Here is a 15,210-nt window from a genome sequence, read left to right as displayed (position 1 = left end):
ACAGAAACCACAGCAAGTTTTGTCATGTGTTAAGACCTATAGTGATAAGAATAACGAGACGGGAACAATGTAAAAAGGGCATGGTGGATACGCCGCTGGTACTTCCTATATATAAGTGTTCCTTATTACATTGCGAAAGTAGCGTTATTTAAATTGCTAGAAGTCCTGGACCTTGACCAATGTCAATCTTATTTTGCATTCTCCGACTCTGATTTCGAGCACACACCAGTTTCCTATAATAGTCTTCATAGGAAACATCCTCCTATCCGTCGTTCGAAACCCCATGTGTTTGTTGCTGCAACATTTTGGCAGTTAACAGATTCGCTAAGAATCCAAACGTGACCTAGAGTTCTACTCGGGAAACGAAGGATTCACTTGAAAGCGAAACGATCACAGTTGTCTTCACAAGTTTCCTCTAGAATTAAATTTCGGGACGAAATTTCCTAAAGTAGGGGAGACTTTGACACCTGTGTCACCACGAACACCAAACAAATGCCAAACCTATGAAACATTGTGTTTCATACCTGGGATTTGTATAAATATGTGTATCCTTTGCACATATCAATTCTTGTTCAATTCCGAGCTTTAAATCGCTTTCTGGAAAGTTATATGCGCACTGGTGCGTAAACGTAATCAGTTTAGCGTGACAAACACTCCGGAATAGTGAAATAGGCTTAACATACCTTAAATGACCTTTACATAACTTAGAAATAAGTTTTGGAAGGTTTGGTATGGCAAAAACAAGTTTATTCGATCGCCGGGACTATTTGCGTCAAACTACGAAACTATACCGATTCGTATGGTGTCGAACAGTCCGGAACTTGATCATAAGTTAAACATACCATATATAACCTAATCATAGCTTAGAAACAAGCTTTGAGTGGTTCGGTGTGCGAAAACATGCTTGTATGATCTTACAGGGACTAAAAGTGTCAAAAACGACGTAAGTTTGCATTTTCGCGCATATCTTACGTTCTGGACATAGCTGGACATCCAAAATTTTTGTACACACTAAAATATTTTTATTTTAGTGATCGGCGTGCAAAAAATTCCATTCGTCGCTTAATTTGGTTCGTTTTCGCATCCGTTTGAGTTCCGTCGTAATTAACCGAACAACGCGATCGTACGACCAAACGAACCGACATCCGAGATATTTTTGAGCATGTTTTGAGTCCCCTATACTTTAACTTCATTTTAGAGCCTTGAAATGAGGTTAACGAGGTTTAAACGCATCGAAAAAGGCTTTAAACACGTGCAGGGACCATTTCTGCCATTTTTGAAACTTTGCTGAATCTGATACACCGTAGCGTAGTGCGAGCCCTCCTGCCTATGCCGTCACGCTACGCGAGTGCCACATCTGGGCAGAAAGTGTGTTTTCAGCAACAGTTTGTAAATTCAGGGGCCAATCTTGCAATTTCTTTGTGTGGTAACCAAGTTACCACCTCTCCAAGGCTTTGCACCTGCATCAAACAAATGTATGGCTAGGATTTCATGCTTAATGACCAAGCAAAACAAGTGTCATGATCTTGTGAATTCATGAACACTATAAATAGCCATCCAAGTTCACTTCATTCCTTGCTCATTCCTCTCTTATCTTCTCTACATCTGCTTTGGAGCTTTCTCATCTGATTGGGAGCTTGTTTTCTTAGTAGAAAAGATAGCAAGGACCTTAAGTGAGCTTCTTTCATTCTTTTTCTTGCTTTTTCCTTATGTAGTGCAGAAAGTCAAACAGTTTGGCCAACAGTTTGACTTTCGGTTTTGACCATCAATTGGTCAAGTCAAAGTTCAATTGAACTTTGAAACGTGATTGTAATCACGATAGTTATAATCCTTCGTGATTATAGCCGCTGATTACCACGTTAACTAGTTGTAGTGTCGAGTCAAAGTTTCGGTCAAAATGCGTTTTAGCACGCATTTTGCAACGGAACTACTTTAGGGTATCAAAACACTTTGTTTTGATACCAAATCAGTAGGTTAAACATGTTTTGACATGTCTAACTCGACACTATTAGTTTGTGCTTGTTTAGGGTCGTAAGGTAAGCGGTCTAAACAACCGCTTATACTTCCGAACCCGACCCGTTTGGTCGATCTTTAGGATCCGACCAAGCTTAGTTAGTGATCATAGTTGTATAGGGAATAACCACTGAGGTTATACCTTATGATCACATAGGATTGGTTAGTCGTATGCTAGTTAGCTTGTATGCCCATAGGAAATGACCAAAATGCCCTTTTGAAGCTAAAATCCGTATTTTGATTATGTGAACATATTTTTGACATATAATCTGAATTAGTAACATGTTTAGGGATAATTGGGCATGTAAGACTTGACATAGCACATAGTTAACCATCCGAACCTAGTTTTACGCAAACGACGCATTATAGTGGCTTATACTACTATAATGGGTCGAAACGGGTCAAAAGCACTTAGGTAAACTTCCAAATCAGAATGCTAGCTCTATTAAATCATACCATATGAGTTGCAATACTCATTTGATTTATAGAACTTCATTCTATCCTATCTCCCGATTTAGGATCCGATTGTTTAACATAGTGATCCATACTAGGTGCCACTTGATTCCTTGATTTCCCGAGCTTTGTTAGGACACTTAATCAAGGATACTTGCAATCTCAAGTGAGTACATAGTCCCCTCTTTTACTGTTTTCAAATATTTTGGGGTGAAACATATATGCCTATCTGTTATTTTCCTGATTTTAAACTACATGATTATACATGCTTATTACATATTCTTTTGATAAATTAAACGATTTCCTATGGTCTAAACACTGATTTTCCAAAACTTATAAAACTAATTGTTGGATTGTACCTATTTTTATACATTCACCCAGCCGATTGGTAGTATGATATAGCGCTATAGGACTAGACACCCCATTCCTGTTGTATGGAATGTCAGAAACCAAATTTTAACCAAATAGAAATTGCCTTTGTGGTATTTCTATAGTCTCCAAAGTGTAGTTTGATACACTAAGGCTTGAATGAATACCAAATCACACTCTCTTTGTATATGTCGATATACTACAAAAGTACAGTTTGATGTGCTCTCAAATGTGATCTACCAAAGTATATTTTGATATACTATGTACAAAAATCCAACATATGTTTTAACACACCTACTTTGTTATTTAAACCAAAGCATAGTTGATATGCTATTTTTAAACCAAAGCATAGTTTGATATGCTACTGTTTACCAAAGTATAGTTTGATATACTACCAACTTTGTTATTTTAAACTAAAGTATATTTTGATATACTATCTAAAGCATAGTTGATATGCTACTTTTAACGAAAGCATAGTTGATATGCTATTTACAAACCAAAGTATAATTTGATATACTACCAATACTTTTATTCTTAAACCAAAGTATACTTGAGATATACTACCGAAACTATTATTTTAATTACTAAAGTATATTTTGATATACTATCCATTTAACTATTTCAAAACTAAAGTATACTATGATATACTATTTGTACAAACTTTTCAAAACCAAAGTATATTTTTGTCTATACTATAAACCCATTTTCCAAAACGACACATTTTCAGAAACAAAACTTTTACATTAGATTCATGGCTATTTTGAAAACATAAAACCTTTTCTCATATTATCTAAAGCCATGAATCTAATACACAAAATCCTATGTTACTCACAGGCATTTTTATGCTGACGTACCATATTTTCATATATGTTTCAGGTACTGCTATGTGATGATTGTTGATGCACGCTACATATAGGATGGACTTGTGCCTTAGCGACTTAAAACTGAGAAACAATTATTTGTTTTATTTTAAATTGTACCAAAACATTGAATTCAATAATTCAATAAAACAAAACTATTTAATCCATGGTTGTGAAACAATGATTCTGTTACAACACTCCCCGACGTTTCCGCCACGTTTTGTTGTTTTACGTGGTCGGGGTGTGACAGAAAAGTTGGTATCAGAGCCAATGGTTATAGGGAATTAGGTTATTAGTAATGCTTTGATCTAGACTATAACCTTCCTAGGACCCTAACACAAGTTATCTTGTGTTTAGTCTTAAAACAATACACTTCACCTATCCTTAGGTGATAACCACAACGAGAACACAATAACAAATCCGCTTCGAAAATTAATCATCTATCCTTGGATGATTGATTACTAGGTTTTGAACCCTTCCAGTTTGATTCATCTATAGCTTTGTGCCTTTCGAGTTTTCAAAATCCCGTCAAAGTTTGGGTCTAAATAATGTGAGCACGTGCAAACTGGAAGAGTGAATGCCTGTACCCTGAGTTTTCTGTCTAAGGCTAGAGTGTTCGTACAAATCCGCAGTATCGGACCAGTCACTCTTACCTGGGAACTCTTGGGGTGAGTATTCACTTATAGGCGAGCATGTCTTCAGTGATACATTATATTGACCCATTTACTTTGATTTGTCACAGTGTCGTTTGTTTGTTTTAAGTAACGAACAAATGGTCACAATCCTTATGCTTTGTCGATATTCTTAACATCCAGTTTTGAATATCCAATGACATCTCACTCGTTTTTTTCCCTCATGTTTCTTTGCTCTTTTAGAATATGCCTCCTCGACGTGATCAAGCTCAGGATGCCGCCTTGGCAGCCTTAATCGCTCAGCAATTCGCTGCTGTACTCCCGAACCTTATCACCCAGATAAATCAGGCAAACAATAACAATGTTCAGTGCACCTTTAAGACATTCAACTCGGCTAAGCCACTCGCATTTACTGGGTCTGAAGGAGCCACGGGGCTTCTACAATGGTTTGAGAGTCTTGAAAGCACATTTCGTCATGTGCAATGCCCAAACGAGCGAAAGGTTGAGTTTGCATCAAGTGTGTTCCAGAAAAGAGCACTCACATGGTGGAACGGCATAATGAGGGATCGAGGTGCCGATGTAGCAATGGCACAAACCTGGGAAGAGCTTCGGGCTCTAATGATGAAGGAATTCTGTCCTCGTCATGAGCTTAGGGCTTTGGAACGGGAATTCGATGATCTCAAACAAGACAGCGGTGAACATCGAGCATACACTGATCGTTACGAGGAATTGAGTCTGTTATGTCCTACCATGGTTACGCCTTTGGATAAGGCAATTGAAAGATACATCGATGGCCTTCCTGATCCAGTTCAGGATATTGTTACTGGCAGTAACCCTACTACCGTCAGACAAGCCATTGAACTATCTGCTACCCTGACTGAATCTCAAATCAGGAAGGGTAAGCTTTACCGAAAAGGCGATCCGAGACCATCTGACAAGACAACACAAGATAAACCAAAGGATAAACAGACCGAGTCCTCTAAGAAGTCGAAGAAGCGTAAGGCTTCACAAAACTTCGCAGTAGTTGCTCAGAATGATCAGGTTGCACCAAATCAGCCAGCACAGCCTCGTGCTAGGAAGAACTATATTGGTACTGCACCCTTGTGCAACAAATGCAACCGTCATCATGTGAATCAAACACCGTGTCTCAAGTGTACCCACTGTGGGCGTTTGGGACACTTGGTCAATACATGTCGCCATGTTATCCAAAACCAAAATGTTGCAAATCCTGCCGTTGTTCGAGCACAGTTTCCTCCTGGATCGTGCTATAACTGTGGTGACCTTACTCACTACAGGAACAATTGCCCAAGACTTGTTAATACAAATCCAGCACGTGGACGAGTATTCAACATAAACGAAGCAAATGCAAATGACAATGCAGCAGTGAACAATTAGTCTTTTGTATTTCCTTTGTTGTTATCTTTTGACATTTGAGACAATTCAGTTATTATATATAAAATGGTTGTTCCAATTTTATTTCCAAAACTGATACGATTGTGTGTGTGTTGACATACCCCTACAATATCAACACCAATGAACCATGTTCTTTCCAGAACAAACTACTCGTATGGTTCCTTCATTCTATGATCATTTGTGATCTCCCCAAAAATCCTAAGTACTAGTTTCTTTTAAGAAACAAAGTACAGGTGCAATCCTTAATCAGATACTTGAAGTACCATTTCAAATCTTTGATTTGATAAAGGTGCTATCGTAAGTCCTTAATTGGATTCTTTATTTATCCTAATACGAATGTTATAACACGACAGAAACAAATTCCAAATCCTTATAAGATCTTCCTATCTTCATAGTTAGATTCTTGAGGATATTTTAAAGTACTAATTGAAGTCCGTGATTGGATTTCTAGTGTACTTCAAATTCACAAACGAGCTAATAACTAAATTAACGAATACACAATTTGGTGATTTTATGTTTATGTGTAACTCCAAAGCTCGTTATCTAAGTCCTGGTGGAATCTTCCGTATTTTCATATGTTAGATTCTCAGAAGGATACTCAAAGTACTGTCTTAAATCCTTAAGGGGCTTCTATACAAATAGTAAGAACCTTGGATTCCAAAGTGCTGATTCAAAACGATTATTTGGTTCCGAGTTATAAAGATCCCTTAAGTGGTCTATTTAAAGAGATCATACAACGGTCTAGTTAAGGAAGATCATGTGTTGATCTGGTTAAAAGGATCGTTCATTGATCTAGTTAAAAAGATCCTTTGGTGGTCTAGTCAAGTCATTTCATGGTTATTCGATTGATTTTACCCTACACATTATGAGATGAACTGTGCGGACTGTGCAAGGAATTACGTAATTATGGATGCATACGTAATTATGGAATTCAGTGCACCGAAACCACAGCAAGTTTTGTCATGTGTTAAGACCTATAGTGATAAGAATAACGAGACGGGAACAATGTAAAAAGGGCATGGTGGATACGCCGCTGGTACTTCCTATATATAAGTGTTCCTTATTACATTGCGAAAGTAGCGTTATTTAAATTGCTAGAAGTTCTGGACCTTGACCAATGTCAATCTTATTTTGCATTCTCCGACTCTGATTTCGAGCACACACCAGTTTCCTATAATAGACTTCATAGGAAACATCCTCCTATCCGTCGTTCGAAACCCCATATGTTTGTTGCTGCAACATTTTGGCAGTTAACAGATTCGCTAAGAATCCAAACGTGACCTAGAGTTCTACTCGGGAAACGAAGGATTCACTTGAAAGCGAAACGATCACAGTTGTCTTCACAAGTTTCCTCTAGAATTAAATTTCGGGACGAAATTTCCTAAAGTAGGGGAGACTGTGACACCTGTGTCACCACGAACACCAAACAAATGCCAAACCTATGAAACATTGTGTTTCATACCTGGGATTTGTATAAATATGTGTATCCTTTGCACATATCAATTCTTGTTCAATTCCGAGCTTTAAATCGCTTTCTGGAAAGTTATATGCGCACTGGTGCGTAAACGTAATCAGTTTAGCGCGACAAACACTCCGGAATAGTGAAATAGGCTTAACATACCTTAAATGACCTTTACATAACTTAGAAATAAGTTTTGGAAGGTTTGGTATGGCAAAAACAAGTTTATTCGATCGTAGGGACTATTTGCGTCAAACTACGAAACTATACCGATTCGTATGGTGTCGAACAGTCCGGAACTTGTTCATAAGTTAAACATACCATATATAACCTAATCATAGCTTAGAAACAAGCTTTGAGTGGTTCGGTGTGCGAAAACATGCTTGTATGATCTTACAGGGACTAAAAGTGTCAAAAACGACGTAAGTTTGCATTTTCGCGCATATCTTAAGTTCTGGACACATCTGGACATCCAAAATTTTTGTACACACTAAAATATTTTTATTTTAGTGATCGGCGTGCAAAAAATTCCATTCGTCGCTTAATTTGGTTCGTTTTCGCATCCGTTTGAGTTCCGTCGCAATTAACCGAACAACGCGATCGTACGACCAAACGAACCGACATCCGAGATATTTTTGAGCATGTTTTGAGTCCCCTATACTTTAACTTCATTTTAGAGCCTTGAAATGAGGTTAACGAGGTTTAAACGCATCGAAAAAGGCTTTAAACACGTGCAGGGACCATTTCTGCCATTTTGAAACTTTGCTGAATCTGATACACCGTAGCGTAGCGCGAGCCCTCCTGCCTATGCCGTCGCGCTACGCGAGTGCCACATCTGGGCAGAAAGTGTGTTTTCAGCAACAGTTTGTAAATTCAGGGGCCAATCTTGCAATTTCTTTGTGTGGTAACCAAGTTACCACCTCTCCAAGGCTTTGCACCTGCATCAAACAAATGTATGGCTAGGATTTCATGCTTAATGACCAAGCAAAACAAGTGTCATGATCTTGTGAATTCATGAACACTATAAATAGCCATCCAAGTTCACTTCATTCCTTGCTCATTCCTCTCTTATCTTCTCTACATCTGCTTTGGAGCTTTCTCATCTGATTGGGAGCTTGTTTTCTTAGTAGAAAAGATAGCAAGGACCTTAAGTGAGCTTCTTTCATTCTTTTTCTTGCTTTTTCCTTATGTAGTGCAGAAAGTCAAACAGTTTGGCCAACATTTTGACTTTCGGTTTTGACCATCAATTGGTCAAGTCAAAGTTCAATTGAACTTTGAAACGTGATTGTAATCACGATAGTCATAATCCTTCGTGATTATAGCCGCTGATTACCACGTTAACTAGTTGTAGTGTCGAGTCAAAGTTTCGGTCAAAATGCGTTTTAGCACGCATTTTGCAACGGAACTACTTTAGGGTATCAAAACACTTTGTTTTGATACCAAATCAGTAGGTTAAACATGTTTTGACATGTCTAACTCGACACTATTAGTTTGTGCTTGTTTAGGGTCGTAAGGTAAGCAGTCTAAACAACCGCTTATACTTCCGAACCCGACCCGTTTGGTCGATCTTTAGGATCCGACCAAGCTTAGTTAGTGATCATAGTTGTATAGGGAATAACCACTGAGGTTATACCTTATGATCACATAGGATTGGTTAGTCGTATGCTAGTTAGCTTGTATGCCCATAGGAAATGACCAAAATGCCCTTTTGAAGCTAAAATCCGTATTTTGATTATGTGAACATATTTTTGACATATAATCTGAATTAGTAACATGTTTAGGGATAATTGGGCATGTAAGACTTGACATAGCACATAGTTAACCATCCGAACCTAGTTTTACGCAAACGACGCATTATAGTGGCTTATACTACCATAATGGCTCGAAACGGGTCAAAAGCACTTAGGTAAACTTCCAAATCAGAATGCTAGCTCTATTAAATCATACCATATGAATTGCAATACTCATTTGATTTATAGAACTTCATTCTATCCTATCTCCCGATTTAGGATCCGATTGTTTAACATAGTGATCCATACTAGGTGCCACTTGATTCCTTGATTTCCCGAGCTTTGTTAGGACACTTAATCAAGGATACTTGCAATCTCAAGTGAGTACATAGTCCCCTCTTTTACTGTTTTCAAATATTTTGGGGTGAAACATATATGACTATCTGTTATTTTCCTGATTTTAAACTACATGATTATACATTCTTTTGATAAATTAAACGATTTCCTATGGTCTAAACACTGATTTTCCAAAACTTATAAAACTAATTGTTGGATTGTACCTATTTTTATACATTCATCCAGCCGATTGGTAGTATGATATAGCGCTATAGGACTAGACACCCCATTCCTGTTGTATGGAATGTCAGAAACCAAATTTTAACCAAATAGAAATTGTCTTTGTGGTATTTCTATAGTCTCCAAAGTGTAGTTTGATACACTAAGGCTTGAATGAATACCAAATCACACTCTCTTTGTATATGTCGATATACTACAAAAGTACAGTTTGATGTGCTCTCAAATGTGATCTACCAAAGTATATTTTGATATACTATGTACAAAAATCCAACATATGTTTTAACACACCTACTTTGTTATTTAAACCAAAGCATAGTTGATATGCTATTTTTAAACCAAAGCATAGTTTGATATGCTACTGTTTACCAAAGTATAGTTTGATATACTACCAACTTTGTTATTTTAAACTAAAGTATATTTTGATATACTATCTAAAGCATAGTTGATATGCTACTTTTAACCAAAGCATAGTTGATATGCTATTTACAAACCAAAGTATAATTTGATATACTACCAATACTTTTATTCTTAAACCAAAGTATACTTGAGATATACTACCGAAACTATTATTTTAATTACTAAAGTATATTTTGATATACTATCCATTTAACTATTTCAAAACTAAAGTATACTATGATATACTATTTGTACAAACTTTTCAAAACCAAAGTATATTTTTGTCTATACTATAAACCCATTTTCCAAAACGACACATTTTCAGAAACAAAACTTTTACATTAGATTCATGGCTATTTTGAAAACATAAAACCTTTTCTCATATTATCTAAAGCCATGAATCTAATACACAAAATCCTATGTTACTCACAGGCATTTTTATGCTGACGTACCATATTTTCATATATGTTTCAGGTACTGCTATGTGATGATTGTTGATGCACGCTACATATAGGATGGACTTGTGCCTTAGCGACTTAAAACTGAGAAACAATTATTTGTTTTATTTTAAATTGTACCAAAACATTGAATTCAATAATTCAATAAAACAAAACTATTTAATCCATGGTTGTGAAACAATGATTCTGTTACAACACTCACCGACGTTTCCGCCACGTTTTGTTGTTTTACGTGGTCGGGGTGTGACACAAACCCATTGGGAAAAACAAAGCTGGTGAAGATGTTTATTCTGATGGAACCAGGGTGGGTTTTCATAGTGATGCCGCGAACTCTTTCTTATCATCCAGAGGAGTTGATCATAGGAGAATTGCATTCAGGCGTTCGCACGAGACGTCAAATAGACCAGGGCTTAACATGTTTTTATTCTACAGTAGCACCTTTACAAACTGAATTTTCATTAAGTTGTTTTATCTCGCAGATCAAACCAAGAACGTATAAAGAGGCGCTTACTGAAGACTCTTGGGTCATTGCGATGCAAGAAGAGTTGAGTCAGTTTGAAAAGTTGGGAGTGTGGAAGTTAGTGGATTTACCGGATGGTCAAAGGAAAATCAATACAAAATGGGTATTCAAGTGTAAGAGAGACGATAGAGGAGTTGTTTTAAGGAACAAAGCTCGACTCGTTGTTCAGGGCTTTAGTCAACAGGAGGGGATTGATTTTACAGAAGTCTATGCTCCTGTGGCACGACTAGAGGCAATCAGAATTTTCCTTGCATTTGCGTCTTGGAAGAACTTCAAAGTTTATCAGTTAGATGTAAAATCGGCGTTTCTTTATGGGAAGGTCAAAGAGGAGGTTTATGTCAGTCAGCCGCCGGGCTTTACTGACCCAATCCACAAAAACAAGGTTTACTTATTGGACAAAGCGCTGTATGGTTTACACCAGGCCCCGAGAGCTTGGTACGAGACTTTGTCTCAACACCTACTAGCCAATAAGTTCATACGTGGAAAAGTGGATGCCACTCTCTTCACTAAAGAGGTCGACGGACATCTTCTGATAGTTTAGATTTATGTAGACGATATAATCTCTGGGTCGACGAATGAGAAATTGTGCAAAGATTTCGAACAGGTGATGAAGCAAAAATTCGAAATGTCATCAATGGGGGAGATGAAATTCTTTCTGGGTCTACAAGTTGAACAACTACCTGAGGGAATTTTCATTCACCAGACGAAGTACGTGCATGATATTCTAGAGAAATTTGGAATGTCAAGTTCTACTCCAGCTGCTACCCCACTTGCAACAAATCATGGGATTCATCCAGATCTCACTGGAGACAAGGCTGATGAAACGTTCTACCTTTCCATGATAGGTTCTTTGATGTATCTAACTGCTTCACATCCTGATATCATGTACCCAACGTGCCTCGCAGCAAGATATCAATCTAACCCGAGAGCTTCGCACATGATTATTGTGAAGAGGATATTACACTACTTGAAGGGAACTCCTACATTGGGGTTGTGGTATCCTAGAAAAGGCGACTTTACGCTCGAAGGGTATTCCGATTCGGATTTCGGATGCTGCAAAGTCAATACAAAATCAACGACTGCAGGATGCTAGTTCTTTGGACCTAGATTGGTTACCTGGCAGTGTAAGAAACAAACATCTGTGGCGTTATCTACATGTGAAGCGGAGTACGTTTCTGCTAGCAGTTGCTGCTCTCAGATCCTGTGGATACAGCAACAGATGCGCGACTACGGTTTGCAGTTTCTTAACACACCTCTTTTGTTGATAATGAGGCCGCTATAAATATAACAAAGAATCCAGTACATCACGCTAAAACTAAACATATAGAGATTCGTCATCACTTTATTCGCGATTGCTTCGAGAAAAAGTTGATACGAATTGAGAAAATCCACACTGACGAACAGAAAGCTGATTTACATACCAAAGCTTTTGATAAAAATCGGTTTAAATATTTGTTAAAACTGAATGGTATGAAGCTTCTTTCGGTGTCGGATGGCATAATTGGCGTTGATGAGAGTATTGTTGCGGATGAAGACGAGAAACAATCTGCAATGGTTTGTCGATTTTTTACTTGTTTTGGTATTTAGGGGGAGTAGATATAGATGTATATAGTTTATCTTTCAGAAAATACAAAAACAGTAAAAAATGCAAAAATACAAAAACATGATAAAATTGAAAAAGAGCTTGTGTATAAAGGGAAAATGATAGTACATCGGCTGGACAATTACAGTATGCTAAAGAATTGTAAAGTCTAAATGAGTTAAACAGTCTCACTAATGATGTGTCGCTAGGTTTTCGCACATTTAGTAGATTTATACGGGATATAAACCTAAAATTTCAAACTTGTGAAATTCGTGGGGAACACTACTTGGATATATAAGTAACCCCTGAAATCTCGTTTGAAAGGTCCCATATTCTGAGATACTAGGTCTTTATACTCAGTGATATCTGGGGTATTATTCCGGGACTTCTGCTGAATGGAAGTTCTGACCTAGTCCCCGAATAATACTTTCTGCAAATACTTGAAATATAGTATCGCCCTCAGCAAGCTGATGAAACAATAAAATTGATAGTCGCTGCTGTTGTAACTAACAGATCCTCTAAAGGGGACACACTAGAAAGTCAAAGCCGTCATCTCTCTGCGTATACGGAAGTATCGACCTGAGCTCTCACGGCCCTCGCATTTAACTCCTTACAGGTATCATTTGTGGTATACTCACCTGTAAGACTGAATATCTGGGATTCTGGATACGGGAGTATATTCAAGAGGTGGGACACATGAATGAGCTAAGTTCATAAGTCATCTAAATCGTATCCTGAATAGATTGAAATCTGTGTGAGAATTTAAGATGGATCAGTATATCAACAATCGAGGTGAATTGTTTAAGTCTGAGTATGAAATATAGCTTAACGGTACTAGTAATTTGTCTGAAAAGCTGATATGATTCCCTGACACGCTTGCCAAAAATAAGTTTGTATATAGTTTATTTTGTTTACTTTCTGCAATTTAAGTTTTCTGTATTTCATTTCTTAGATTAGAACACTTTGTTAAAATCCAAAAAGATTTTATTTCTGCTTTATTTTTGACAAACCAAAGTGGAGAGTTAATCGTTGGATTCTTGAAGATTGAAGCAGATGCAGGAAAGTTCTGAGCTGAAGAATGAGGAGAGCTTACTTTGTCAGAGATTGAGATGTTTTCAAAGTTAAAACAAGTTCATTAATTTGATGCTTGTTACATTTTTCAGAAAATGTTTGAAAAAGTTTTTACAAAATCAGTCTGTATTGTCAAATGATCAACCAAGGTCATTAAATTGGACTTGGTAGATTAATTGAGTAATCAGGGTCATTAACTTGGATCTGAATACTTGAGTGGATTTCTAGTACTGATAATTTATATGATTTTGTGAAAAGATAGAATTGTAATGTTTGATGTTTGAGACACAGGTTTTTGGACTTCATTATTCCCATGAAAGCTAAATGTTAAAGCTTGAACCAGAACAAGACCTCAGATTCTAGCATATTGAAAGGGGGAGTCTGTGAAAGGAGGAGTCTGGATCATCAGTCAAAGGGAAGATGGAAGATAGAGTCAGGTAATGATCCTGAAGCCTGTGAAGATAGAGTGCTTATGATGAGAAGACAGAGAGTTGAAGAAAAGACCAAGACTGAAGACTCGGAGCTGAAGACTTCGTCAACATCCAAGGGGGAGTCTGTTGATGCATGGAATGTTTGTTGACTATGTCTGCATTAAGTCTTAGGTCAAGATAGGTCATCATAGGAGCTTGAAAGTCAAAATTAGGTTATTATGATGAGGTTTCGCTTATTTGTCATAGAGGTTTCGCTTATGTGATATTTAGGTAGTTTCACTTATTTGGCATGTCTTATAAGCGAAAGTACAAGGACTATATATAGTCATCAAGGGCGAAACCAGGTAATTAGTTATGTACGTTGGAGCGAAAGCTAGTCATTGCTTGTGTAACCAAACTCTGTCAAAATTGAATCAGAAAGCAATAAAAGAGAAGGAATTGAAAAGGAAAAGCTGTGTAACTTCATGTGCATTGATTCCGCCTTTGTATGTGAAGATGAATGTTCTCAACTGACTGTTTAGGGTCGGAACACGGTCCAACAGATATGCTCGAGACTCCTGTGATCGGTGTAAATGGTGCACTTGGTACCGTACAGGTATTGTCTCCATATCTTAAGTGCGAAAACAACAGCTCCCAGCTCCAGATCGTGTGTAGTGTAGTTCCTTTCGTGAACTTTAAGTTGGCGTGAGGCGTACGCAATGACTTTATCCCGTTGCATCAACACACGACCAAGACCCTGAATTGACGCGTCACAATAAACCAGAAAATCGTCTGTGCCCTCTGGCAATGAAAGAATAGGTGCGCTACAAAGTCTATCCTTTAAGTGCTGAAATGCTGATTCCTGTGCATTACCCCAATGGTAGGCGACGCCTTTCTGCGTTAGTGAAGTGAGAGGTTGCGCAATCTTGGAGAAATCCTTGATGAAGCTTCTGTAGTAGCCCGCCAAACCCAAGAATTGGCGGATTTCTGTTGGTGTACGGGGTGCAGGCCAGTTCTTAATTGAGTCTACCTTGGATGGATCGACATGAATCCCATCCTTGTTTACCACGTGGCCTAGAAAGTGGACCTCGTGAAGCCAAAAGTCGTATTTCGAAAACTTAGCGTACAACTGTTCTGTTCTGAGGAGTTCCAAAATAAGCCGTCGATGGTGCTCGTGTTCCTCCTGACTCTTAGAATAGATCAGGATGTCGTCGATGAAAACAATAACAAACTTGTCCAGGTAAGGCTTGCACACTCTGTTCATAAGA

The sequence above is a fragment of the Helianthus annuus genome, chromosome 12 (genome assembly GCF_002127325.2).
Source record: "Helianthus annuus cultivar XRQ/B chromosome 12, HanXRQr2.0-SUNRISE, whole genome shotgun sequence".
Classification (NCBI taxonomy): Eukaryota; Viridiplantae; Streptophyta; class Magnoliopsida; order Asterales; family Asteraceae; genus Helianthus; species Helianthus annuus.
This window is presented reverse-complemented; position numbering follows the sequence as displayed.